Raw genomic sequence first — 25,582 nt, forward strand, 5'->3', positions numbered from 1 at the left:
TGCAACTGAGTCATTACTAGTGCTGTAAATACCCGTACGGCTACCCAGCTAAAATCTGCCAGGGTGTCACTGTCTGGATTTCAGGAAGGGTTTCAAGGACATGTTGCAAGTGAAATGCTCTCACTGGCTTACCCACTTCAGAAATCCTTGTAGGAACTACTCTGCAGGTATTTGGTTATCCAATATACTGATTAGGTATGTTGCAGCTTTTTTCCCTCTGAAATCAACTCCTCCACCTATATAACAAATTTGCTCTGTGAAAGCGAATGCAAAGCTGCTGCCTTCTCGCAGGCGGCTCTCTTCTTACTGTCCTCCCTGCTAGATAGCTGTGAATTCAGCTCTTATCATGGCCTGCCTAGAAGCGGAGGCAGGTGGGTGCCTATTGCAGATAAGGCCCATAAAGCTCACACAAATTAACTTTCCCACATTCCTTCTCCTCGCTGATTCATCCCCCCAAGAATCCAGGCTTCTCCCGGAGCAGATTGCCTGCTCCATTGCCAAAGCACAGCCCTGGCCAGACTTAGAAATGATCAAATATTTATCAAAAATCATCATTCTGTCTTGATTGGCAGCCCTGGAGACTGAATTTCTCTGGCCTCAGAGTAAGTATTGCATGAGAAGTAGTGGCTGTAACCCCAAGTGGTCTCTTAAGGCAGCCCAGTACTGACCCAGAGAGGTTTCAATGGGTAGCAATGTAAGCTGACTGTCCCCTTTGCTGCTACATTAAAGGAGGATGTTAATTTGTGGTGCTTTTGGTAGAGTTCATGTTTATCCCTTAAGAATAAGTCTGAGAAAATCTACTAACACTATGTGAAAAGCCCAAAGCAACTGATACAGACTTTATATAAATGCCAATTACCACTCCAAATCAGAAACAGATTTTTTCAACCCAAACCGCTCTTCAAAACAGTTTTTAAAAAAATCCACACCATAATCAATGTGCAGAAAAAAAAAAAAATAAATAAATAAATTATATTTATACAGAGTTCAGGCTAAAGATTCTTATGGTCTAGGAAGACTTATTTCTCTTTACTGCACTGATAAAATTCAGTGCAAACTTAAGTGCCCAGATGTAGCAATATTAATGGAGTGATGTTACTGTGCATGTCTCTCTGGTATGCTGGGTATAGCCCCTCTCAAAACAGGAATGAAGAAAAAACCTCTTAGCTTTTCCACAACCTTTTATGGGGGGTTTAATATAAATAACTGCCCTTGGAAACAGGTTTTCAGTTTGAGAGAAAGTTCCCTGAGCAACTTGTTTGGTTGTAAATCACCACAGAAAAAAAATATCTTTTAAGCTTTAAAATTCCTTAATGTATATGTAATACCAGAGATATGGGAAAAAGGTGACAGAAAATTCTTATGGGAAAATATTTTACATCAAAGATAAAGTTAGCAGTTCCTTCATTCTGTTAAGATAAAAATCTTTTTTGTCAATAAACAGTGATGGTAGCAAAATAGTATTTGGCACAGCTCAATTTCTCTTGTTTTTATGTAGTGCAAGAGAGTCCCTTTAAAAATTAAGGAGAATTTCTAGATGCAAACTGTGGGTTTACAAAAGCACAAAAGCTCATTTACAGATAAATTAATCCATTGATTTGATTTAATAAATTAATTAGTATAGTTCAGTTCACATCAGTGTAGTTCAAGTCTGAAAAAAATCAACTACAGGCTGGGTTTTCAGCCCAAAGAGGTCAGATTTCAAAAGAATTAATCAGGTGACCTACCAAATTATTTGTAAAAATGTTATCCCCTTGTTTTGGTTCCTTGGTATTCACCTCTTTTTTGAAAGACTCTCCCTAGCAGAGGTGTACACAAATCCCATCTTGCCCTGGTATATTCTAAGCTTCAGTTTGATAACTGTCCTCATTTACAAATCAAATTTGTGAGCTTAATCTGTACTCTTTGAAATCAGAAATAATCAAATATATGAGGGTGAAAAACATCAGAATTGCAAGTGTGTCGAGTTATGGGAGGAGAAGCTGAAAATAACAAGCTTTCTTTGTATTTTATTATTGAAGAAAAAAAAAAAAAAGTGAATCTTTCTGCATGAGTTTTAAATGATTCAGTGCTCACTTTCCTCCTCAACACCATCTAGCCAACCAGTGAAATGCCCAAAAATAACAAATTAGTGTGCTTGCTTAATAGATTAGAGGAAAACACAATTTAGTTAAGGAAGTAGATTTCAGTTTTATGTTTCACAGAGGTTAGTTAAAATGACAGGGAGAAAACATTTTTGAAAGACTCTTTGCTACAGTTCTGGATGTCTTTTTGATTAAAGACTCAAATAGTGAGAGAGTAACTGCACTTCGGTTCATCCATGTAGTAACTGGTGAATTAATTGAGATGGGTGGAGTTGTTTGAAAGCAATAAGAAAACTATTTCTTGAGTTTATCACCCTTACGTCTGATTCATAACAGTTGCAAACATTCAGAGACCTTCTGTAATAAGAAAATAATGATATCTTATGGAAATGAGTAATTGTTTCTTTATCATAATGGTCTACTTACGCATAGGTCAAATGTATTTTAATTGAGTTAAAACAGGATGTGTTCTTTTTGAAGGCACATGTTAATTTTTTATTTATTTATTGATGAATAGCTGTTCTAGATTCAGACTAATGTTATAAGGGAGATTAAATTACATTTTGAATGTAATTGAACCAGCAGCCTTGCACCAATACAAAGCTGGTATAAGGAAAAGGAAGACCCTAGGGCTTTGGTTACAGTCTTTGAGATCTACTGCAATAGGTGGAGCTGATTCTTTTCTCAGTTAGATACTTTGGAGTCATTTGCATCTGTGCAACAAGAGGAAAATCCAGTGGCTTGTCCTCACTTTGCAGAATGCCAATGACCTCCTCAATTTGCAGAGCTGTGGAGAGTTTGAGTACAAGATGTTAGAATGGGAGGCATCTGAAGATGACCCTCAGTTCATCGCTAGGTTTTTCTGCACAATTTTTTCAAATCATACTTTAAATTCAATAGTGTTTTATTACTTATGCTCTCTTGAACTCTGCCTCATGCAATAGCCCCAGTGAGGACTCTGCTTTCTGTGAGCTGCAGTTGATCACGTATGACAGAGAGGATGCTGCTCTCCCCCAGAAAGTTACATTTGTCATCCTCTTGCCATCACCATATACAGCTTACAGTCAGTGATGCCAGAAAAGGAGAACAATTCCTGCCTTGAAACCACAAAGTGGAATAATTTTCATTTTACTGTAAACATCAAAAGCTTCATCACTATCTTACTCCAGCATTTTTAAATTCTGCAGTACCGAAGTCCTCTGTAAACTGGGATGTCAATAACATTTTAGCAGTGAATGAAATATTTGCTTTATATTGTGCTGTTGGAGTTGGATTTGACAGCACTCTGTAACTGCAACTCTGAGTGCAGATTTTTTTTTCATTTCAAGTGCTCTGAACACCGCTCAATCACCCTTTAAACACTCTTTTGACGTAAGTCTGTCCCTTTTTGACTAAGGGAGAAAAGGAAATAGCAAAGTGTTTTGGCTGATCTCTGAAGAAGACAAGCAGCCAGAGCACTCCTGTTTTGAAAGAAACAAAGTATTTGGCATCTTTCAATGCACAGCATGGTGCAACTGTGCATGGATGGGAGAAGGGCAAACACACCTCTTCTACACCAGGTAAATCTGCTATGGTAAGATGATTTCAGAAGGTTTTGAAAATACACCAGGGCATGCATCTCACGAGCTCAGAACCCAGGACAAGCAATGAATGCTATGCCAAGCACAGTGAACAGGGCCAAGGTTAAAATTTCGGGTCTCCTGGGAGGTGTTCTGCTGCTGCTGGGTTCAGTTAAGGAAAAGAGCTCTTTCCTTTTTGGAACAGAGCTTGGGCAACACTTTGTGCTAGGTCTTGTTCTTGCTCCCTGGATTTGAAGGCCCATTCTCAGAGGGCCTGTGTATGTGCACATGCAAAGCACAGGTTGTTGCTGCAGGCTTACCCTCTGCAGACGGAATCACTGGCCCAGTTAAAAACTTCTGGACTGGTATTAGCATTGTGTGTAGGTACAAGAGGACTCTGGGGGGTTTGTTACTCTTATCGCTTGGACACATGCGGATATTATTCATGACTTAGTTACTCTGCAGACATCTGCAGCAGGGAGGGTCACAATCGCTTCTACAGCCACATGCCTGAAGAGAGGGGTCTGAAAAAGTATCCGAACAGTTTCTAAGGAAGTTTCAGCTCTCCTTGCTGAACAGTGCCAGCCCAGGGATACTGGAAAACACATTTTTCATGCATGTGTTTTGCATTAAATACAGCTGTCAGAAAAGAGGAGGGCTCATGTTCCTGAAAAGGTGCGGCAAAGAGAAGACAAATGGTTGGAATAAAGCCTTGACAAGAATGTGCCTGCTTTGCCTAGGCAATAATCACCACTCCTACAGACCCTTCGGGGCAACCTTTAAACAAGCTGGCTCGGGGACTAGTAGCTGTCTGGCTGCGGGATTTCAGTGACTGCTGTACAAACCCAGCCAACTCCCCAGCTCCTCCCCATCCCCACACCGGCCGGAGAGACACTGGCCCTGCACAAACTGCACCTTCCCTGTGCTGCATCGGTACATCTGGAGGGAGATTATCTTCAGCTGAGCCTGGCTCTCCCTGCCATGCTGCAGATAATGATTTCCAAGTGTGTTGGCAGCAAGATGAAACCATCTCCCACGGTCTGATAATGCTTACCTCTAATCGTTTTGCTACAGTAAAATTACGGAGGTGAGAGCAGCAATGGAAAAGCGACTGTTTATTTGCTTGATGATAATTTTCCTCTTATTCAATAGATTTAGGTTTGGATTCTTTCCCTTGATCTAAATGCACATTCTGAAGGAGTGCAGCTGGATTTACACCAGTGCAATACCAGAATTGGGCTTGTGATCCTCAAATGTCAACACAAATTAACAGATTTTCTTATTTCACTGTAATATATATAAAGCTTATATTCAGCAATAATGGTTTAACTAGGATGCAGTTGTGTGGCAGCAGTGTACCACATAAATTAAGCTAACTCTGGGTAATATCACAAAAAAATATGTGTTTATAGCTTCATGCCAGTTTCTGACTAATGCTTTTGTTTGTTGCTATAGCAAACCACACATGAATCTGATAGCCAAAAGCATGTTTATGACTAACCTTAGCTCTCTGGGGATTGAAAATATGGAATCAAAAAAAAAAACTCACAACACAATGTGAGTAGAACATGGTAGGAAACACCTTTTTTGGCACAAGTTACTATGAACATTAAAAGTGAAGAACATCAAGAGTGGAAAACATTAGGAAATGGGAACTGTGGGAATAACTGGCTTTAACTCACAGCAAGTCAAATGCAGCTTTTATTTCACGTTGCAGAGTTATCTGTGCAGCACTAGAGTACATTGCAGAAAGACCTGGCTGGGTGTTAAGGGATGGATCTAAGCCTCTGAAGTCTGGAGAAGCTTTGAGTCACACTGCAAAACATTCAGATCACTTTACTCAAAATCATTTTTACGCTCTGCCTTGACACCTAAGACACTGGTATTCACGTAATTAATTTCTATTACGATTTATGCATCAGGAGTTTCCAAGAACCTGTCCCAAGACTGACACCTCATTAGGCTGTACAAACACACAGTGAAGAGCAATGCCATCCCAATGCACTGTCTGGCAAATGATTGGGGAGAGCCAAAGGGAGAGGAGGGTGGATGGAGGGGGAGTGGGAAGCACAGACAGAGGCAATGGGACTGCAACACCCACCAAACCACAGGCTGAACCCAGGGGTCTTGCACCCCAGCTCACTTGTCTGATTCAGATTGCCAAGATTGTTACCGTGCAAAGAGTAACTCCTATCTACCCTGTAGAGGAGGCAAAATCAATAGTTAATAGTTGATTCCTAATCTAAGATAGCATACAACAAAGCTACAAAGTATTATTCTTAATAACCTTCCTCTTTAATGGGTAAAAAAAATAAAGGGGAATATTGCTGTATAGTGAATAGAGACAGAAACGATCAGTGTTTTCTATTGATGTGGATTACAGTAGCTCTAGACTGTATATTGCATATTTATTCACAGATTTTTCTGTGAGTAAAGATATAGTTATCACAATTCATGGCAAGTTCTTCCCAACACTCCGCAGAGAGTTGTGAGATCACACACAGCTTTGTGGGGAGGGTGGCCTGACCAAGCTGTGGAGTTCTGGCTGTTTCCAAGAGGGTGTTCATGAAAGCTGTCTGGACCTGTCAGTAGGGTAAACAAGATAGTATCATAAATGGAAGCCTGCAAAAAGATGTAGGACTCAGATCGTACCTGCTGGTCATTTAGTACCACGGGATCAAATCTTGAAGTACTCAGATTTCATTCTGTGCATACTCAAGCACAGCATCCATGTGCCTCAATGAAACTGATATTGGGCGTGCTGCATCTTGTTCATCGTGTAATTCAGGCTAATACAGTCCGAGATCAGCTTGGATCCCCATCTCGTGGTATCCAGCTGAGTACACAGCGTTGCACACAGTAATCAAGCCTTCATCTTTGTAAGAGTAAATACTTTTAGGAAAAAAAAATGCAAGCATTTACAAAATGTTTGGCCATGAGTTCAATCTATGTATTCAGCAAGTAGCATGAGACATAAGTGTTGTACAAAGTGAAAACCAAGTCAAATAGGATTTCAGCTAAAGCCTAAATATCACTTCTCAATTGATGGTGATATGCAGAAGGCTGTGTATGACTCTTTTGCTATCATGTGCTTTTTTAATTCTCAACTTTTAGCTGAAAATGCACCTTAGAGAGAGAGAAAAAAAAAAAAAAAAAAAGTTGTCAGGCTTCCTGTGACCTTGGGAACCTGGAAACAGTTTTTGCTACTGGAAGCACCATATGGAGACTGTATCAAAACAGCTACCCCAATTCCTGTGCCTTACCCCAAAAACAAGTACCTTTCCCAGGGAACAGTGTAGTAAATGAGATAAGAGATGGTTAAGTATATGTGAAGGAGGCTGAAAACCCCACTCTCTGAATGACTTTCCCATCTGTAGTAACAAAGGCTCTGATTTCTAGTACCTATGGGTAGATCTTTACACAGGTGCAGTGCTCTGTAGTGAGCCCTTTGGGTCTCCAAGAGCACAGCTACCCCTCCTGCACACTTTGGGATGCCAATCACCAGACAGCATTGCCTGCTATACTGTGTGTGGATATGCCAGTTCAGGTCGCAGTCACCAAGGAAGTCCCTGCACCTGCCCAGAGTACTGTGTGAAAGCGGGCGAGCTCTCCCTGCCTCGCAGAAAGTGAGGTAGCAAAGCAAAAAAAGCAACTTGAACCAAGTCAGAAAGCAAGCTGGCAGCAGAGCCAGCAGTAAACACAACCCAGATGTCCTGGATTCCACCTCCTCCCTGCACCACGCTGCCTCTCTCAGCTCAATTTTGAAAGGAAATGTTTTACATTTACTCATCCCTCCTCTTCCTTTGTCAATAGAAATTAAAGCAGGCATCTGACTGCCTAAGTCTTGAATACTCTGATGGTTTCCAAGGCTTGCGGTGAAGTTAGCCAACATTTCTATTGAATCCAGCCCTAATGGACAACTAAAATTGATTTCTCTGCCAGCTAGCCTATCAGTGCAAAACTCATCTAAGCACTTATTACTTTGATACAGATATGCATTGTATGTATATATATATTATATTATATATATATAATATATATTTTGCAAAGAACCACTAATTGCAAAAATGCCATTGTTGCAACTCATCCAATGAATAGATGGATCTACCACTAAAAAAAAAAAAAAAAAAAAAAGCTAAAAAGCTGCATCATGATTTTTGTAAGTATAGGTTTAAAACAAGGCTCTGTACCTCTGCACTGTGTTGAAAGGTAGGACGGTCTGACAGGATGATTCTTACATTGAACCCACTGAGGTCTGCCTAAGGACTGGTGGTTAATTTGTATTAATTTTCCGCAAATTATTTTTTTAACAGAGTTTACAAGTATTTAATATTTGCTCACTGAACTATCTGTGGTGCCTGTGGAGGGCCACTTCCATGTATTTTCCAAAAGCAATGGAATCTCTTTTCAATGAATGTAAATAAGTCATGTCCTGTCAGCAGAGCATCCTTACTGCTGTCAGCCCTATGTGAGTCCAGGTCTCTGAGCAGGTGAACTCACTCTTACTTGTTTTTTTTTTTTACCCTTAAGGCAAAAGCCACTCCATTTTCCTGCCTGTCATCATAAAATTTCTGCTGGGGGCTGTAGGTGTTGTGCTGCTGTTGCCATAACTCCACTGGTGGGGATGCTGGAGGAGCTGCACAGAAGTGGGGCGTTATATGTTGTGTCCAATTCTCCTCCAAACACCCGAGGGGCATGGCAGTGGGAAGAAAAATGTTAGCAGCTGCAGATTGCCTAAAATACTAAACTTCTCTTTGCAGAACTACCTCTTTTTTCCTAACTAGAAAAAAAAATCTAAATTTTCACAGCAAGATTTTGCATTCGGGTCTGCACGCACAGGTCTCTGCCCTTCTGCAGGACAGCGGCAGGATTGCCCACACGTATGAAGATCACTGTTTACGCTCGGACGTATGGTGTGCTGCTGCCTCGAGCACTTTGCACGCACCCGCTTGCTGGATAACTGCATCCACAGCTTTGCTTCAACCAGCAGGGATTTATTATGGCATAATTTCTGGGATCTTCTAGACAATGAGACAAACCAAAACACAGCCCAAAAAAAGCCTGCCTTCTTTCTCTGTAAGACCATTCTTCCACTATTTCCTCATTCCTGCCATCCCTGTTTTGCTTGACCAGCTTGACACAAAGCTTGCAAGTCCTCTGGGGCATGTCCTGGTGGGTGGCTATATATCACTTAACGTGGTGTGAGCCTTAACCTGCCATCAGACTGCAGCAACAACAAAAGATGGGAATAAATCTTGACAAACGAAGCTGGATTTGTGGCATTTTTGTGAAACAATAGCAAGTTTGTCAGATTTGGCTCTGCTTTCATCCCAGAGGTGTTTCCCTGCAAGACCCCTTCAGAGAAGTGTCAGTCTTTCTCCGTCCTCAAACCTCCTGCAGCCAGGTTAAGGAACTGCTTCAGCTTGGCAATTCCCAGCTCCCTTCACCTCAGCGTGCAGGCCCTGGCTGGCCAAGGATGTATTTTCTACTGTGTCCAACAGCCAAAACCTTATCACAGTCCATCTCTGTCTCCTCACAGGAATTGACCTAACAAAGGAGTTAGCGTGGTCTGCTTGTGCTGGGGTGACAGCCAGCTCCTGTTTTGGATTAGAGGATGATGGTTTTCCTTCCCTCCCCATCCCTTATCAGGCATTTAAAAGAGAAGAAGTCATGGGAAGGACAAAACGCTCATTTTCATGGCTTTTTATACCTTTTCTCCAAAATTGTTGGGTTTCTTTCCCCGCCTTTTGCTTCTGTCCCTGCTCTGGAGTTGTCTTTGCCTCCATCCCTACAGCACAAAAGGTTTGCAGGCACCTTTAGGTGGTCGTGCTGGGGCACTAGTGGTGGGCTGTGTCTTTTTGCTGGGCTATCTTCTCTCATTGCTGCCAGGCAGACTGACCCTGCAGATGTCTGCCTGCAAAGGACCTCAAGGTGTGCCTGTCACAAGCTTCCTTCATTGGTGCTGTATGAATTTAAACATGTATTCAGAAAGAGCTCCAGAAACTGAGAGTAGAAAAAAAAAAAAAAAAAAAAAAAAGTTGGCTTTTTTTTTTGAGGGGGAAGCACAAGGGAGAGCTCCAGGGCAAGCGTGCTGTGGAAAGTTTGCTTGTGATCTCCTCACCACGAGACCCAGGGATGATCTGTTATCACATGGACTGAGCACCCTGTTTTCTTTCTAAGAAACAAGCTGGAGTATTTAGGAGATTACATTAATTCTCGGGGTAATTTGCAAGTGCTGTGTTTATTCTCTGGACTTTAAGGTTTATTTGGAAAGAGTAAGGCTTATATCTTTGTTGGCGAAGCATACCGTGTATACATTATAATTATGCAATTAATGCCTTAATCTCTGGGATGAACTTTCCTGGCATAGTGCAGTACAGTTATACAAAGGCTTCTCTTTAATCTCCGAGGAAGGATATTTTTTAAAAGAAAAATATGATTTCTCCTGCTATCTCTACCCAACCCATTTCATTCACAGATTCCTGCTAGGCTGACTGAAGCAGCTGTTAAATCCACTGAGGACATAAAATCCAAATATAGATTTAAATCATGGTACCATTAATAAATGTGTTCCTTTCATAACAGGTCTGTGGGGGTTCTGCTTCCGTGCAGCTCTGTAAATCACTGAAGTAACTGAAATGTCCCCATATAAATACTTTCAAAAGTCTGTTTTACACCACTTAGAGAGTCAATAATTTTCTAGTCCAACACTTGCCCCAAAAGCAGGGAGCAATAGCAAAGCCTATGAAAATATTGCCCTTCACTACCACTCTAGCAGTCTGTTCATAGGAAGCATGATGAGTAAGTTATCCTCACAAGTGCATGCATTATTTACCTTTGTAGTCATCCATCACCACGAGTATAAAACCTACATGTAGTCATTCTCATGAGGAAATGCCCAGTTTGCCTCCTAAACGGGCTCTGACTAACTGGTTACTTTAATTAGGCACTGAGTTGTCTGAGCTGTGTGTTGCGCAAGTATTTTTTTCTCATAATCAAGCCCATTATGTGAAAAAGTCAACGTCAAGGAGTGCGAGAACACAGTTCATGTAAAAATCAATGCAACCTTTCACTAAAACATAAATCAGATCCACTCTGGCATATATGAAAATATTTGAGGAATGTTTAATGACATTTTTGCATTCTTGTACGTTTTCTCCTTTCAGCTGATTTTAGAAGCAGGAATAGGGAAAGCTCAGCTCACACCGGGAAATACCAGTGATCAAAACCACTAGCTTTCTCGTGATACTTTCACAACTCTCCAACTCATATACCCTCTGACAAGCACACAGACATTTCAAACAGTCAAAAAAACCAACCTTTTGGATACTTATCTGACCTGAGGGTGAGCTGTTAACCTCTTTGAGGTTCATCAAAAACTGTTTTCTAACTACTTTTCAAAATAAAAATGCCTAATACCACTTAGACCTATTTCCCTTCAGATTATAATGTCATCAGTTAACGTAGTTCTTGCTATGTAGAAGAATTATTACCCCATTTTTCACCAAATCCTAGTTTTCACTCCTGCAAGCATGTCCTTTGAGCTTCTCATTCAAGCTGAAATTTAAATTGTTGAATTCACTCCTCCAAATAATTCTGCTAAAGGTTGATCTTTGGACTAAAATGAGAACGAAGTGTCAGGGAAAAGAAAAATTCTTGCGTGTACTTATTTTGAATGACGAATTATGACTGACTGAGAATCAAAAGTCTGAGTGCTGGGGCAAACCACGCAGCAAGCAAAGGGAGAGGTGACCTGTGGAAAGCTGAATGGCATTAGTTTTCTAGGGCTGGAGTATGAGGATACTTGGGAAAAATAGGAATGATTGGGCTGGTAAAATGTGTGAGCACCCAGAACTCCCTGCATGGTGGAAGATTTTGTATCAATACTCATTTATAAGGCTAATTAGCTAGGACTTGTTGCAGAAATGGGAAGAAAGGCATGCAGTTTGCACCTTTGCTTTTTGGTGCTGGGAGGCTGAGCTGCAAACACAGCACTTGTCAAGGGGAGGGAGCTGAGAGGTCACCGGGCAGGTAGAAAGGTATTTAAAATCAGATGGCTGTGAGGATAACAGCTGCTCCCCTGACTCTGCAAATATCAGACACAGTCCACTGCTATCAAAATCAAGTGGTGTTTGTTCTCTTAACTACAGAGCAGAAATAACATTTGCCCAGCAGTGAAGAACAGTTACTATGACTTTGGAGTCTCGAAAATTATCAGTGGGCTTGGAAATCATATAAACCTTATCTCCTTGTTTGTGTTTTTGAAAAACAGATAACTTTGCCCTCTGAAGGCTCTGCTATCTTTATTGGGCAGATGAAGTGGACAGGCTTGGTGCCTGCTCTTCTTCAGGCACTTGCATTCTTGCTCCGTGGAATTCCACTGGGATTTGGGCTATTCCCACAACCTGGGACTGGCTCCCTGCAAAGCTGCTGTCCCTGCGCCATGGGAGCAGATGGGGCCTCCAGTGGCCACCTTGGCTTATTACTTCTGTGCCACAAGAATCTTAAAGTATTTTAACTCATTCCAGATTCTTTGAAGTTTGGCCAAGTTTCAATGGTGAACCTGTGGCCTCCCTTTCTCCAATAGCAAACTATATGACCATGCTCTGCAGTAAGGCAGTTGTTGCTTCCAGATATTTAGCTACCTACAGCCTCCTTACAGAATGTAAAAATGTTGATAAGAAGTATTCAGCATGTGAAAGGTCCTCTCCTAGCATGAAGTTTTGTTCCTCTCTATAAAATCATGAATTCCAGCCTCAACCTTAAAATCCCAAGTGCATTAGTGAACACATGGATTTAGCAATTTTCCCTAGCTGCAGGTCATCTGGAGATTCATTCTTGAAACAAGAGCTTTGTTCTGATCTCTGTCACCTGTGTACAGATAGCAGCCTCTTCCTGGCAGGGCCTGATCTTAGCTCTGAAGTGAGCTCGGGGCGCTGCTCCACCGCTTGGTGTTGGAGGGCATCGCCTGCTGGTTGATCACTAGTTGCAGCTAAGGGAAGCAGGAAGGGCAGCAGGTGTCAGGTGATGTTGTCAGGAAAAGTTTTTTAGTGTACAAGGGCTCAAGGATGTGGCAAAGTGCCTGCAAGTAAAAGCCTGCCTGCCCCTGCTTGGTCTCGGAGTGGCGGTGTGGAGGGGCTGGTGGGGAGATCTTTCATATCTGGCTGGTCTGGATTGACTGAACCTGCAGCATGGAGCCCAGAAACACAGCGAGATGGGCTTCCAGAACTGGAAAGCTGATTTTTCTACTCCCTGATGCTGGGAACATTTTGTAATGTGACAATAGCTAGACATAGAAAATAGATTAAATCTATTTCCTCAAATATTTGCCCAGAATAATAGTAACAGTCACCCCTCTATGATAAACTAGCTTATATTCTGATTATTCTCTTGATGTGAAGAATCATAGGAGAAAACCTTACATGTATCCCTTGATATCTCACACATCTATAGGATGAACTAGCTTCCCAGTAGAAAGCTGAAGGAAAATTAAAACCAACCCTCTGTGCAACTTGAGAGGTTCAGACCAAGGCAATGCACATTTCTGTGGCATTACAACAGACACAATACCTTAGCATGATCCCGATGCCATACGTCCTACCCCTGCTACAACACTGGGAACGACAAGGAAAGCCCTGGTGAAGTTCCCAGCCTTGCTCCTGGAGAAGGGTGCCTCCAGCCTGGCCTCCTTGCACCGAGCTTGGGGTGCTGAACCCACTGAAGTCAGCAGGAGGTTAACTCGGATCACAGCTATTCCCCTGACCATGTATTACAGGCAGTTGGATTTTGTTTCAGTGATGAGCTTCAAGTACAGCCAAAAGCGAACAGAGGCACGTTGACCTCATAGCTGCGAATGCAGACTGAGCGTCCAAGACAATTAAAAGCATAAAACACGCGCCATCTCCAAATCCCTGGCAGATCAGTGCTAGAAGTTACCACTGCCCTGTCTGCCTGAGAAGACTTTAACGCTCTCTGCATAGGAGGTTGGAAGGCAGCCATCCCCAATGAATTACTTACAAGCTTTGACTAGAGTCAGAGTTGGAGATTTACACAAGCCTCGTAATCTAATAGTAGAGTTTACTTTATGAGAGTGCCACACCAAAGATAGTAAAATGCAATTTTAGCTAACAAATCTACATGCTTCCACAGAAAAGCTCCAGCCATCACGGAACATGTCAGCACTGCTGAGGGCCTCACACAGATTTATAGTTTTCAGTTTATGGTTGAAGAGTTATTGTTAACTCCATTGTTATAGGCTTACTGTAATTAAAAGCTCCAGTCACACTTATCATTTTAACCATAACTAATAAAACCCAACGCATTCTGAGATGTGATGTGTTTTCCTGTGCTGTTAAACATCTGAAACCTTTTCATGCTGGACTTTCGACCTACGTTAGGATAGATTTTGGAAGTAAATTGTCATTATTTTCCTGTAATTTGCTTGGATCCACAAAATTCCTTTCAGTTTTGCTTTACTGTAGTAAAACACATAGCAAGGCAATGCTTAGAAGTTTTCCCTTGTGCATGCAACAGGTGATCATAAGCAAAGTCCTGTACCTCCTTAAGAGCCACCTTTCAACTTTCTGTGTTTCTTGTTTCGTAACTAGCAAGTAAGAATGGTTATTTTTGTTGCAGAGGGATAGACCTTTGGTATTTTGTCATGTGAATAACGCTTTTTCTATTTTCTCTCAAAACTTCAAGAACACATACTTTTTTTTTTTTTTGGTCTTTCTACAGGTGGCTACAGATACAAATCCTACCTCAGATCATCTGAACTCATATTTTTGGAAACTTATTAAGGTGTATGGATGGGGCAGAGAACCTAGACAGGTGGAGAGGAAGATGTTAGCTATTTCCCAGCATTTTGCCAACTAGTCTCGGCAGCCTTGCAGTGAAGACGTACAGGATCCCACTTCTACTGACAGGGTTATGGATATCTGTCATCTAATTCTTCAAGGTTGATCTTAGTCTCAGATACCACTAACATACAGAGCTCCTAATACAAAGTGAGTATATTATGATGATATAAATATATATATTGCAAATGGTATTTATCGAGATATATTATCCACGGAATATTATATCCTCTTGAAGAAACACAGATACTATAAAAATCTGAATATAACCATGGGAAAAGCACACAGAAAACTCACATGCATCAGAAACCAACTTCACTTCAACAGTTTGCACCTTGCAACTCATTGCAGCAATTGGGACTATGTCTCTTTGTACTACAAAGAGTTTCCCTATGTTTGAGATCATACGATGGGTTAAGTATACAGAGGGAGGAAGTCAGAAAAACAACGTGCATGATCTGGAATAGAGATTACTGAATGGAGGGGTGTGTATAGGACGGAGAATCAACATGCCTCTGAAAGCTTCGGGAGGCATAGTGCCCAAGTTTGAAACCCCTGCATTAAAAAAGCAGAGCAGAAACTTTGGGCGGGCGGCACGCATTTGTTCATCCCTGACCGTACGTATGCAAGAAAGAGGCAAAACTGCACGCCAGGTGGGATGCACCTCGGCTGAAGTTCTCACCAGGTTTTTCCCCAGTGGTAACGCTTAACCTGCTACATTTGCAGGTTTTTCTTATTAGGTAGAACAGCAGGGAGCATTACAACTTTATTAGCAGAATGCCCAGCTTCTACATCAAAGGACACCAAGTGCACACGCCCACATCCCATTGCAATTTTTAAAGCCCATCTACTGCAAACTTGTGCAGTCTGCATCAAAGATAAAAAAGAAAGAAAGAGAGAGATTTGAAAAAATATAATAAAAAGACTTACCAAAAATAACTGAAGTTCTCTAAAGTTGCCCTGAAGTTGAAATAGCCCAGAACACCAGTGCAGAGCCTGCCTTAAACTCTCTCTCTCTCTTTCCCACTCCCCCCTCTCTCTCCAGCAATTGGAAGGAGGGCTGTGCAGAAATTCAGCAAACAATTTTCCTTCTATGTCGACCGGGGCGTTCCTCTACGGGCAGAAAGGGGATGGCTAAGCCTGGGTGAGGCTTGTTGCTATCCCCAAGCCAAAGAGCGCTGTCGCAGATTACACAGCCCATGAAATCCAATCCCTTTCTCTACTCAGGCAACAGCTGTACAGCTTCAGCTGAGGCAGGAGCAGCTCATAGACCCTGGGCTTGTTCCCGATCGGATTTTCCATGCTGGGGGAGGCAGAGGAACGGGGGTGCAGTGGTTTCTGCAGGCTCTGTGGCTTCTCCCTGCTCGGTGCCTACAGCCGCAGGCACGAGCGCATGCAGGGTGGAGGTACGGGGCAATTTCCTCATGACCGAAAGTATATGGGATGTGGGCGCCCGTGCAAAACAAACATCTCTTTTCCTGAAATTCATTCCCAGCCCTGCTTCAGGACATAAGCGGGCAATTAACATTATATGTATTAGTAAATTCTCAGGCAAGCATGCACACAGACAGGATGCAGTCTGTCACAACAGCATGGTTCAAACAGGTTTCAAGGCTGCTCAGGTGGCCTCTTTAAGTTCATTTTTTTTGGTGTCACTTTTTGCCAACAGTTTGATTCTTTCCAAAAAAAGCCTGAACTCTGCACTGACAGACCTTGCACCACGTTAAGTGCTGTGGTGACTGGCAGCTTGGGGTGCTGATGTGCTTAGCACTGCCTTTGCAGCATGTCCTGATACCAAGACGACGAGAAAGCTGCTTTTGGCTAAAACTCCCAGCCCCTCCTCTCACCTGTCGCTATTTCTCCACCCCCTGCAAAGAAAAGAAATTCATAGTACAGCCGATTCTTCCCTCCCTGAGGAATTCCTCTGGCCCTCTGATCCCTCTTCCCTGACGTTTCCAAAAATCACAGCAAGAGATCTCAGTCGGGGCTTCCTTGTTTCGCAAAAGTATTTGCCTGCTTGTTTGCATGCTGTCAGACAGGTGAGAGGTGAGCAAGGGTGCAAAACACAAACAGCACACAAGCAGCCCTGGGAGTGCCCTGCAGTTGCTCTGGCTGCTTTGCCAATGCACCGGAGCAGAACATGAACAGGTAAAATCCAGGCCAGCCAAAGGGACCCCTGTGTCCAAACAACAGCCTCCCTTCATGGCACCGCAGATGTGCTGGGGATTTCTCTGCTATGGGCTCTGAGTATGTTTCAGGGTCTCAAATTCTGTGGATGCCCTATATTAGGACCTAACTTCAGAACGGGATCACCCTGTTTCTACAGCGGGCATGTGGAAATTTGGCAGTGAAATCTGAGGGCATGGCACTGCTTCCATCCTGGGTGTGTGCGTAACACAGGCACTTTGCAAAAGTGGGTCTAACAGAACCACAGCATTTGTATTAAAGCCAACTCTGGAATGAATTTTGTGCAAATAATGGACACTATTATATCTGATTATATATTAATTATATGTCACATATATAGTGTAATTAAATAATACTACATATAATTATACCTAATTAATATACACAATTTGTCTGCCTATGAATAGTGCCTTATAAAATGTGCGTATCAATTACCCAATTATATCATATATAAAGTATAATATGCAATATGCAATTGTATATAGTATATATAATCATGTATAATTAATACAAATATTATGTGAGGCACTGCCCAGTTCTACCCATTACACAAACAGTTTCTTCTCATGAAGGTGGCACCCACACCCATGACAGAGGATTGGAGGCCTCCTGAGCTGCAGTCGGCAGCAGGAAAGGCAGCAAACTGTGTCAGGTGGGGAATGGATCAAGGCGTCTCCAATGCTTAGATCATTTTTTGGCTTGCTCTGCAGCTATCCCCATTTCTATTCTCAGTCCTTGGGACTACACCGAGGTCCAGCCTTTCTGAACCATCTTTCAACATCATCCTGACAAACAATATGTATTTTTAGAAACAGACGTGCAAAACAAGGAACCCAGCCCAACACCACGGTTCCATGCAGAGACAGCCCGCTTGGATGCAGAAATCTGGCTGCCACCTCGAGAACCGGCGGTACAACCAGCAGCGCTCCAGCCAGGCACAGACCCTGTGTAATGGCAACAGTGTGCTCCGTCCTCAACCTATGCTTTATTTAAACCCTTTGTTGAATATATTGATGGGTGTTGCTTCGATCTTTCCAGAATTTTTTAAAGCCCGCATGAGACAAACCCATGGCTAAGTTGAGGGAAGCCAACTATTTTTTCCGTAAATGTGGAAGAAGTTATTATGTTCTTTTTTAAGGTATTGGGAAATCTATGTTCATTGTCCCTGGGTTTTTTCCAGTTTTAGCTCAGAACTGAATGCATAAGCCCTGACATCTGAGCAGTGCCACGCTGCTATAACTCTGCTGAGTGCAGCTGATATAGGGGAGATGTACACCCACATAACTCAAAGCCTAAAATCTTCCCTCTTGCCAATCAATAGAGGATCTATTTGGTAGAGTTCTGTGACTATCAAAGTACTTTAATGCTATTTGCCTGACATGAATGCACAATACTCACTTAATTTATCTTTAAAAAAATCAGTGGGATAGCACAATGTTTATCAAATCAATTACTTTTCTACTGAGCTATTAAAAATACTACACCTAGATGGTTATTTCCAATTCTCCAAATGATTCCAGGACAACAGAGCTGAATAATTCAGTGGGCATACTCCAGGTAACTCTTCTTGTTTCCTTTTCTTGACAGACATCTAAATATTAAGAAACTATCTGAGTTTGGTGAGGCAATACTGAAAGCTCCTCTCAGCTCTATTGCCTTGCCAGACTGTGGAATTATATCTTGCATTTCTCTGTTTCACCTCTCCCACCCTTTCCCAGCTCCCTGTATTACAACTTTGTTTTCTTTCCTCAGTTCAGAGGTAAGGCTGAGAGTACACAATGGAATGACACAAACTTGCTGTTATTATTGTTATTGACATCCTGACCTCTGAATAGACTGGTATTAGGCCTGCACATAAGGGTGTGTTGCTTTACTAGTAATTGAGAAAAAAAAGAGGAAAAACAACTGGAATTTTATTCTGTTTTCTTTGGTGCAAAGAGAGGGAGATGAAGTGTTTGCTGAGACTGTAGTAAAGCATGCTCTGAAACAAAAATTCATGTTCTTTATTGTGGAGGATGTAAGGATGACTGTTTCTATTATTTTTCCTTTTTAACAATTATAAATATTTAGAGAGTTGGGGGAAAAGTCACAAACTTTCACCTGCAGATAAGACTGGGTCGCAGAGATCAGTTACTGGAAGCGATCTTGTCAGCCCGACTCAGAAATGACTTAAAAATTGTGGATCTCAGGCTTAAATGGAAATGGGCTGCCAGAAGGAAGAAGCATTGAAGAAGAAAAAAAAAGAAGGGAAAACCAAGCTCAGTATGAATGGAAGGTATAGAGGAGCAGATGGAAATGAATATCAGACCAACCATAGGAGGCGTGAATAGCTGGCTGTGGAGGGATCTGGCCACCAGCTCTCAGATCAAGCCCAGAGGAAGATAAATATCACATCAGTCACCAATTTGCTGATATCTCCTATGCTTTGTCTCCCACAACTCTACATTTTGCTAAGACAAAGAAATTTATATATTTTATAATCTTGTAGTTTGAACTAAAAAGGAATGTTAGCCAGCCACACAGACTTCCTCTGAATTTCTTCTTTTCTGTGATACATAAGCTATTAATTTGATTGATTTGCTTCAAGGCTTCTTTGCATAAAACTCATCCAGCTGCAGGTGGGCATATAACCTCAAAAACTGAAAGAGAGCCAGGTATGGAAATGAAGTTTCATCACTGCCTCTTTTAAGAAGCCTTAGAGCTGGACTCAAAGGCCTCATTCTGAAGCTGGTCAATTCAAACGAATTTGGCCTCCCCAAAAAAGTGAATGGGTGTCATTCACGTATCTTGTAACCTAACTGGATTCAGTCCTCCAAATAGGTTAGACTTGTGTTCTTTACATCCTTTTCATCTCAGAATTTGCTTAAAAGAGGCTTCAGAGTCTACCTGGTCTTGGTGGGCTCTACCAACACTACTTGCATGTTGCACTGACAACAAGCTGGAAACTTTACCATTTCTTGTAGTGATAGGTTTCTTCTTTGTGAAGATAAACAAATGTGAACTCCACAGTATCTAGTGAGGGAGAAAGAAAAGCCAAATTCGGGCTAAAAGCCAAAAAAAAAAAAAAAAAGAAGAAGAAGAATTATGCATTTTCAGAAAGTCAAATGTACTCTTCTGGGATTCCTAAATACATATTTTTTCACTTTAGTGGTTAATATTCTTGCTTATTAGAAAAAAAAAAAAAAAAAAAAAAAAAAATCACTAACAACAAAGAAAGCATTATTTAGAAATGAAACAAAATGAGACGTTTCCAAGACCAATCCTTTCATGAACAGGAGGAGAAGAAAAAGGAAACCAATTCACTCTGGACTTCTTTTACTTTGTCCTGGGGCATATGCTCCATCTCCCTTTGTCCTCCAAATGAATTTCCACCAGCCCTGACAGTGCTGGCATTGACCTTGTGCAACCAAAATAGCCTGGACAGAATGAACCAGAAAAAAGGAGCCAGGCACACCAAGGGCCAATGCAGCCATGGACCTGGGGGAAAACTTCTATAATTAGCAAGGCCTGTGCAGGAACTGAAGAAAACCATAGTCCTGGTGGACTTGCTGCCTTCCTGCCCACATCAGCTGCGTATTTGCTCATACGGAGCAGAGCAGAGCCGTTGCCTGCAGAGGTCCTCGCCCAGCCTGGGCTGGTGGGTCACACAACAGTCCGTGTTCTCCTCTACAACAGGAGATCCAGCTCCAGACTGCTTGCTGTGAAGGGTTTTAATTAAAGATTAATATTTACTCCTTATTCCCCCCAGCCATCTCATTCCCTCCTCTCCATTGTGTTCAATTCCCCTCTCAACCAGGGTTCAGAGCTGGCTGACCCTGGACCTTTATTATTTTACTATTTTGAAACTTGCAATATTGGCCAGAAGGCAGAACCAGGAGTGTCCCTGAAAAGTGAAAATTAGTGACAAACAGCTGACAACATGAGAACAAAAGCATATTTTCAAGCTGGAGAGATAGGTGTTATTACCCACAAATAACCTGATTGCACCAGGTGGCAATGCTCAAGAATCTGAAAAAAGAATTATTTGAAATGAATTATTTCTTTTCCTGCAATGTCACTAGACTGCCTTAAGCCCTTTTCTTTTATCACCAGCTTAAATCGGTCATTTTTCTTCAGTTCAGAGACTGGGGGGAAGAGGGACTAAAACCTGCCAAACTGTAAATGCAACATTAACAAGTTCTGTATTTTCAATTGACAATGTACTGAGTCAGGTATTTCTGAAGGGAAACGTACTAAAAAAATCTTTGTGGGATATTTGATGTATTCAATCAATACACTTTTTTTTCTCTCAGATTGGAAGTTACAAGGAAGTTGCACTGATGCTTCTAGATCTGGTGTAAGCAGACACTGATAAAAATAAAGTGTAAACATTTCATACGATAGTTCACATGCTATTGGAAAAGCAAAATTTTCAGCTGTTGTAGCAAAACACAATTTGGTTGCTTCACTATGCTGTTTTTGGCTCCTTTCATTTTTACCAGGCATTCTATTAAAGGATATAAACTCGCTTTTTGTTGGAGCTTGTGCGGTCAGGGCTTATGACAAAGGCTTTTTGCAGCTGTGGAAATGATTCTAAGTGAATTCTCCCTTGTGCTTTTTTTTTCTTTTTTTTCTTTCTTTCTTTTTTTTCTTTTTTTCTTTTTTTTTCCCTAAGCCTTAAAAAAGTGCTTAAACAAAACAAAACAAAACAAAAATCTTAAAATAAAAAAGAACTGGCAAATGATCTCACTGTGTGCCCTGGGGTTTCCATGGCATTTAGCAAGCAACCACGGATGAGTACATTTGCTGAAGTGGAGCAGATAAAGCAGTAACTGGGAGTGGGACTGGAACAATCCCCTCCCTGGCTGGGGGCTCCCTGTGAAGCATGCCCTGGGTGCTGGAGGGGGTGAAAATGTCCCCTGGGGCCTTGTGGTGCCCCTTTCATCTTGCTTGGAAAGAGCTGTGTGTGGGGTGGCACTTTTCTTCCAGTTAATTCTTTCTCAGATTGTTTTAACCCCGGTGCTTGCACAGATGCTGCCTCTTAAATTACTTGTGCCCAATGTAATGCCCTGATCTGTGGACGTGAGCTGAGGACATGGTCCTGAGGATGCCCAGGTGAATGGCAAAAACAGGGGAAACTCCCTCAAACTGCCCAGCACCAGCTCCCTTCGTCTTAATTACACAAACTGTCCACCTCCAGGCCATTTTGCCCCACTGCTGCCGGTGTTAAATGAGGGTTTAATGGACACAGGGGTGTGCAGTGTGCCAGTGGCTGGTACCAGCCTCCATGGAAAATGAGGGTCAGCACTGCCACGATGCCATGCCACGGTGCGTGTCGTTGGCTGCGGCAGAGGAGGGACTCGGCGGTGACAATGGGGACACTGTTCGTGGTCGGAGGCTGGCAGTGTGGCAGGATTTACTTCTCAGTGAAGTGAGCCGCTTAGCTGGTATCAAGTGTCTGTTTGTTAAGTCGAGTGATGGGGCAGATCCAAACATTAGAGGGCTTTGTTTCAAATAAACCACTCACTGCGCTGTGCTGGCTTACGCTGCGTAAACAACATCCACGGGAGATGGAAATTCATTTGGCTAATTCATTGTGAGGCTACGAGGTCTCCTGTTTTCTTACAGAGATGAAGATGATTTTCCAAAAAGCAGAAAAATCACCTCAAAGCCCTACATCCCAACATACACGGGGAAGGCCCACTTCAATTTCTGCCACTTCCAGTAACATCCCTGGCGGAGACAGAATTCCCTCATAGGGGGAAAAGGCAGAAGGGTAAATAAAATCAGGTAACTTGCAAACTTATCTGACACCAGTAGTTCAGCTTTTTCAACTGAACCAGCTCGCAGGTGCCCCAGAAGGGAAACCTGTGGGATGTGGCAGCCAGGAGGGCACAAGGACAGGCTGCTGGTTCCCTGTTCGCTTCACCCTCTGTGCAAGGTTGCAGTCAACTCTTTGCCCATTGAGAGCATCCAATTCCTCCTAGCATCTCGGTGCTTTTTAGCTCTGGGCCTTTCCACTTCACATTCACTGTCACTGAAGCTGTTGAAGGGTTCCCCTCTGAAAGGCGTCCTCCTCCCCAGGGCTATACGCTACATAAAGCAGCCCTGGTACTGCTGACGTGCTGCAAAAACCTTTCCCACCGCAGCGCTGGTGCCTTTGAGTTCAGCTGCCAAGTACTTGCTTGAATGAACAAACCTTATGTGCAATAATTAATTCCCCCTAATTTGATAACGATGCTAATGGCAAACAAAGTTACAGTTCAGTCCTGCACAGCACGCAGGGCTGTGTTGGCTCTAGCTGCATTTGTCCCTAGGTAGGAATTGCTGAAATGAGAGTAAATAACTCATAGTGTTTTAGAAGTTTTATATATATATATATTACGGACCTTCAGCCACAGAAATGCTCTCATTTTCTGGTGCAAACACAGTGAACACGGACTAAGAAGAAAGGCTACAAAGCCTGCAATGGCCCAGAGGTGGGCAGAGGAGAAGAGCAGTTTCTCCAGGAGTGTGGCAAACCAGGTGCTGCCAGCAATGAGCCGGATCCCTTCCACCAGCTGCCATCCCACAAGAGTACTTATCTTTCTGGTATTTCTTTACTTGTGAAGATTTTTTTATTATTATTTCTAAGTACTTGGGGAGTAGGAGGATAATTGAATTTCAATGATTTTTCCAAAATGTTCATTAAAATATATGGAAAACCAAATCAAAAAGTACCAATAGTTTATCTTTTTCTATATATTTTTTCTTCAAATTGTTATTGATCTAAAATTATTTTATTAATTAAAAGAATGCCAAGAGGTACCTAGGTTGGCCAGTGAAAAAGCAGAACAGCAAAAAAGAAAAGGAAAGGGGAAGTTGCTTTGCTTTTTTCTACATCGTGTTGAGTCAGCTTAATTACATGGCTGCTTTGTTTAAACACCTTTCTTTAAAATGTGAAAAAGTTTCCTTAATTTTTTTTTTTTATTTAAAATGAGTACTTCTGTGTATAAACGGGTGAGACAGAAATTATTGGGGGATTTTTTTATTTTTTTTTTAATTTATTTTTCAGCCACTGCCAGGTTCTTGCTCAAGGAATTAAAACAGGTGCCTGTGGCCCTGCTGGCAGCTGCAGCATCCTGCATGGAGCAGCCCTGCATGCTCCCCGGCTGGGTGTGTGAGCAGTGGGGGTGACTCAGGGAACCAGAAGCTCTGTTCCCACTTCATGCTACATCAACACGATTCATCCTCTGCTGACAGCATTCTGTGTATGGAGAGGTTCGGTTAAGCGGCACTCACCCTATAGATTTCCAAACTCAAGATCCTGGTTTCAGGAAACTATTGTTTTCCAAATATTCAGCAAATGCACAACAGAGGAAGGTGTGTGATAAGGAAGCAGAAGGGCAGAACTGTAATTAGCATCTGTCCTGTGCTTCAGTCTGATCTGTCACTCCTTAATGAAGGTCTTTGGATGCATGGAGAGAGGCACGTCAGCCTTCAAGCAGCATCCACACAAGATAAGGATGCTGAATGTGCCTGTATCCAGCACAGGTCCCTCAGGCAAAGCAGCGGGGGCTCAGTCCCCAGGGCTGCCTGTGAACAAAGCACGGCTGGGTCACCACAGCGGGTGCAGCAGGGGCATCCTCAGCCCCTCACGCAGCACAACAGAGCTCAGTGACGCCTTATTTATTTGGATCCGACAAAAGTTTACCCAGGCATTTACTTACAGCAATAGAAGGGCTCAGCGCCTGGTGATAAACTGCTGCCTGAAGCCCATTTCCATCTGTAATTGTTAGCACAGCTGATGATTGTCCCTCGGTTCACAAAATCACCCGTTATTCTGGGCTCTGCTTCATGACTCAGCTCCTGAGAGCTATTTCGAGTGGCAGAGGGGACAAGCTGCCAGGCTGGCATCCCCTTCTGCTGGCTGGGTGGAAATAGGATGTGGCTTCGCACGACACGGTGTTTTATCTGCCCCGACAAAAGAAGTGTGTTCCTGCTCTGAGAGCCGTCTGAAGGGATTACGCTGACTGAAGCCATAATCGTATGCTCTGATATTGTTAATGTATTATAAATGGTCCATTATTCATCCGCATGAGGAAAGCCAGAGGAATGGAAAATTAAAATGCGAAACTAGTGAGCACAAAAAAACGAGCGAGTGATTCATGCTGTGTGGAAAATGGGCCTCACTGGGTGTAGGTCAGTGGTGCTGTTGAAGTAAGTCCTGCATCAGGGGCTAATAATTTAGCTCATTCACAGCAACATTTGTCTCCCTCTCAGTCCTGAAAAATGCACGAGTAAAAACAGCACACAGAGCCTCCGTGAGACTTGGTCCTCCTGCTCTGTTCCCTTGTGCCCTTCAGCCCTCCCTGATGGCAAAGGGATCTTCTCCCCAGAAGCCTTTGGAGGCAATGGGAAGTCAACTACCTGAAAATTCAGAAGAATTGAAGGAGTGAAACATCCCGAATGCCCAATTAGCCAGCTTTATTATCATATCACTTGTGGTCTCTGAAAATCTAGCCACATCTTGCAAGCTCAGAGACCATCAAAAAGATGCTGCATGTGTATGCTTGGTAATCAGGTTATTAGAAACCCATGAGGAGGTTCCTAATGTGAGTCACACTATCCAGGAAGATAGGAGACAGAGTAGTCAATTCACTGTTAAATAGGAGCAGGAGCCCAGTGCAGAATCAGCAAATCCAGGCAACCGTGGATATGGCAGACAAGTTTGAACAGTGTTTTATTTACAGTCTCACAAATGCCTAAAAATCAGCAGAGCTGCAGATCTAACTCTATACTGATTTGAAGGAAGGAGGTGCCACTGACAGCTTCGAAGATTTATTTGCACTTTGTTGCACCCACCCAACTTTTCTGTAAACTTGGAGGGAGGGGGACCAAGAGCTGTGAGATGGAGGAGCAAGAGCATGGTTGAAAT

General features: G+C 42.5%; 1 protein-coding gene across 2 annotated transcripts in view; it reads right to left on the reverse strand.

The window, feature by feature from the left end:
* The window catches only part of AHNAK2 (AHNAK nucleoprotein 2), a 67,376-nt gene that overhangs the window by 39,058 nt on the left and 2,736 nt on the right, over positions 1–25,582 (reverse strand). The window contains exon 1 of one of the 2 annotated variants that reach the window (XM_084519651.1): positions 15,430–15,922. The exons of the other annotated variant lie outside the window; for it this stretch is intronic. The gene's annotated coding sequence lies outside the window, so the exon portion shown is untranslated. Of the gene's footprint in view, positions 1–15,429; positions 15,923–25,582 lie in introns of those variants that run through there. 2 annotated transcript variants of the gene reach the window in all.

The sequence above is a fragment of the Aythya ferina genome, assembly GCF_964211825.1.
Source record: "Aythya ferina genome assembly, chromosome: 5".
NCBI classification, from domain to species: Eukaryota; Metazoa; Chordata; class Aves; order Anseriformes; family Anatidae; genus Aythya; species Aythya ferina.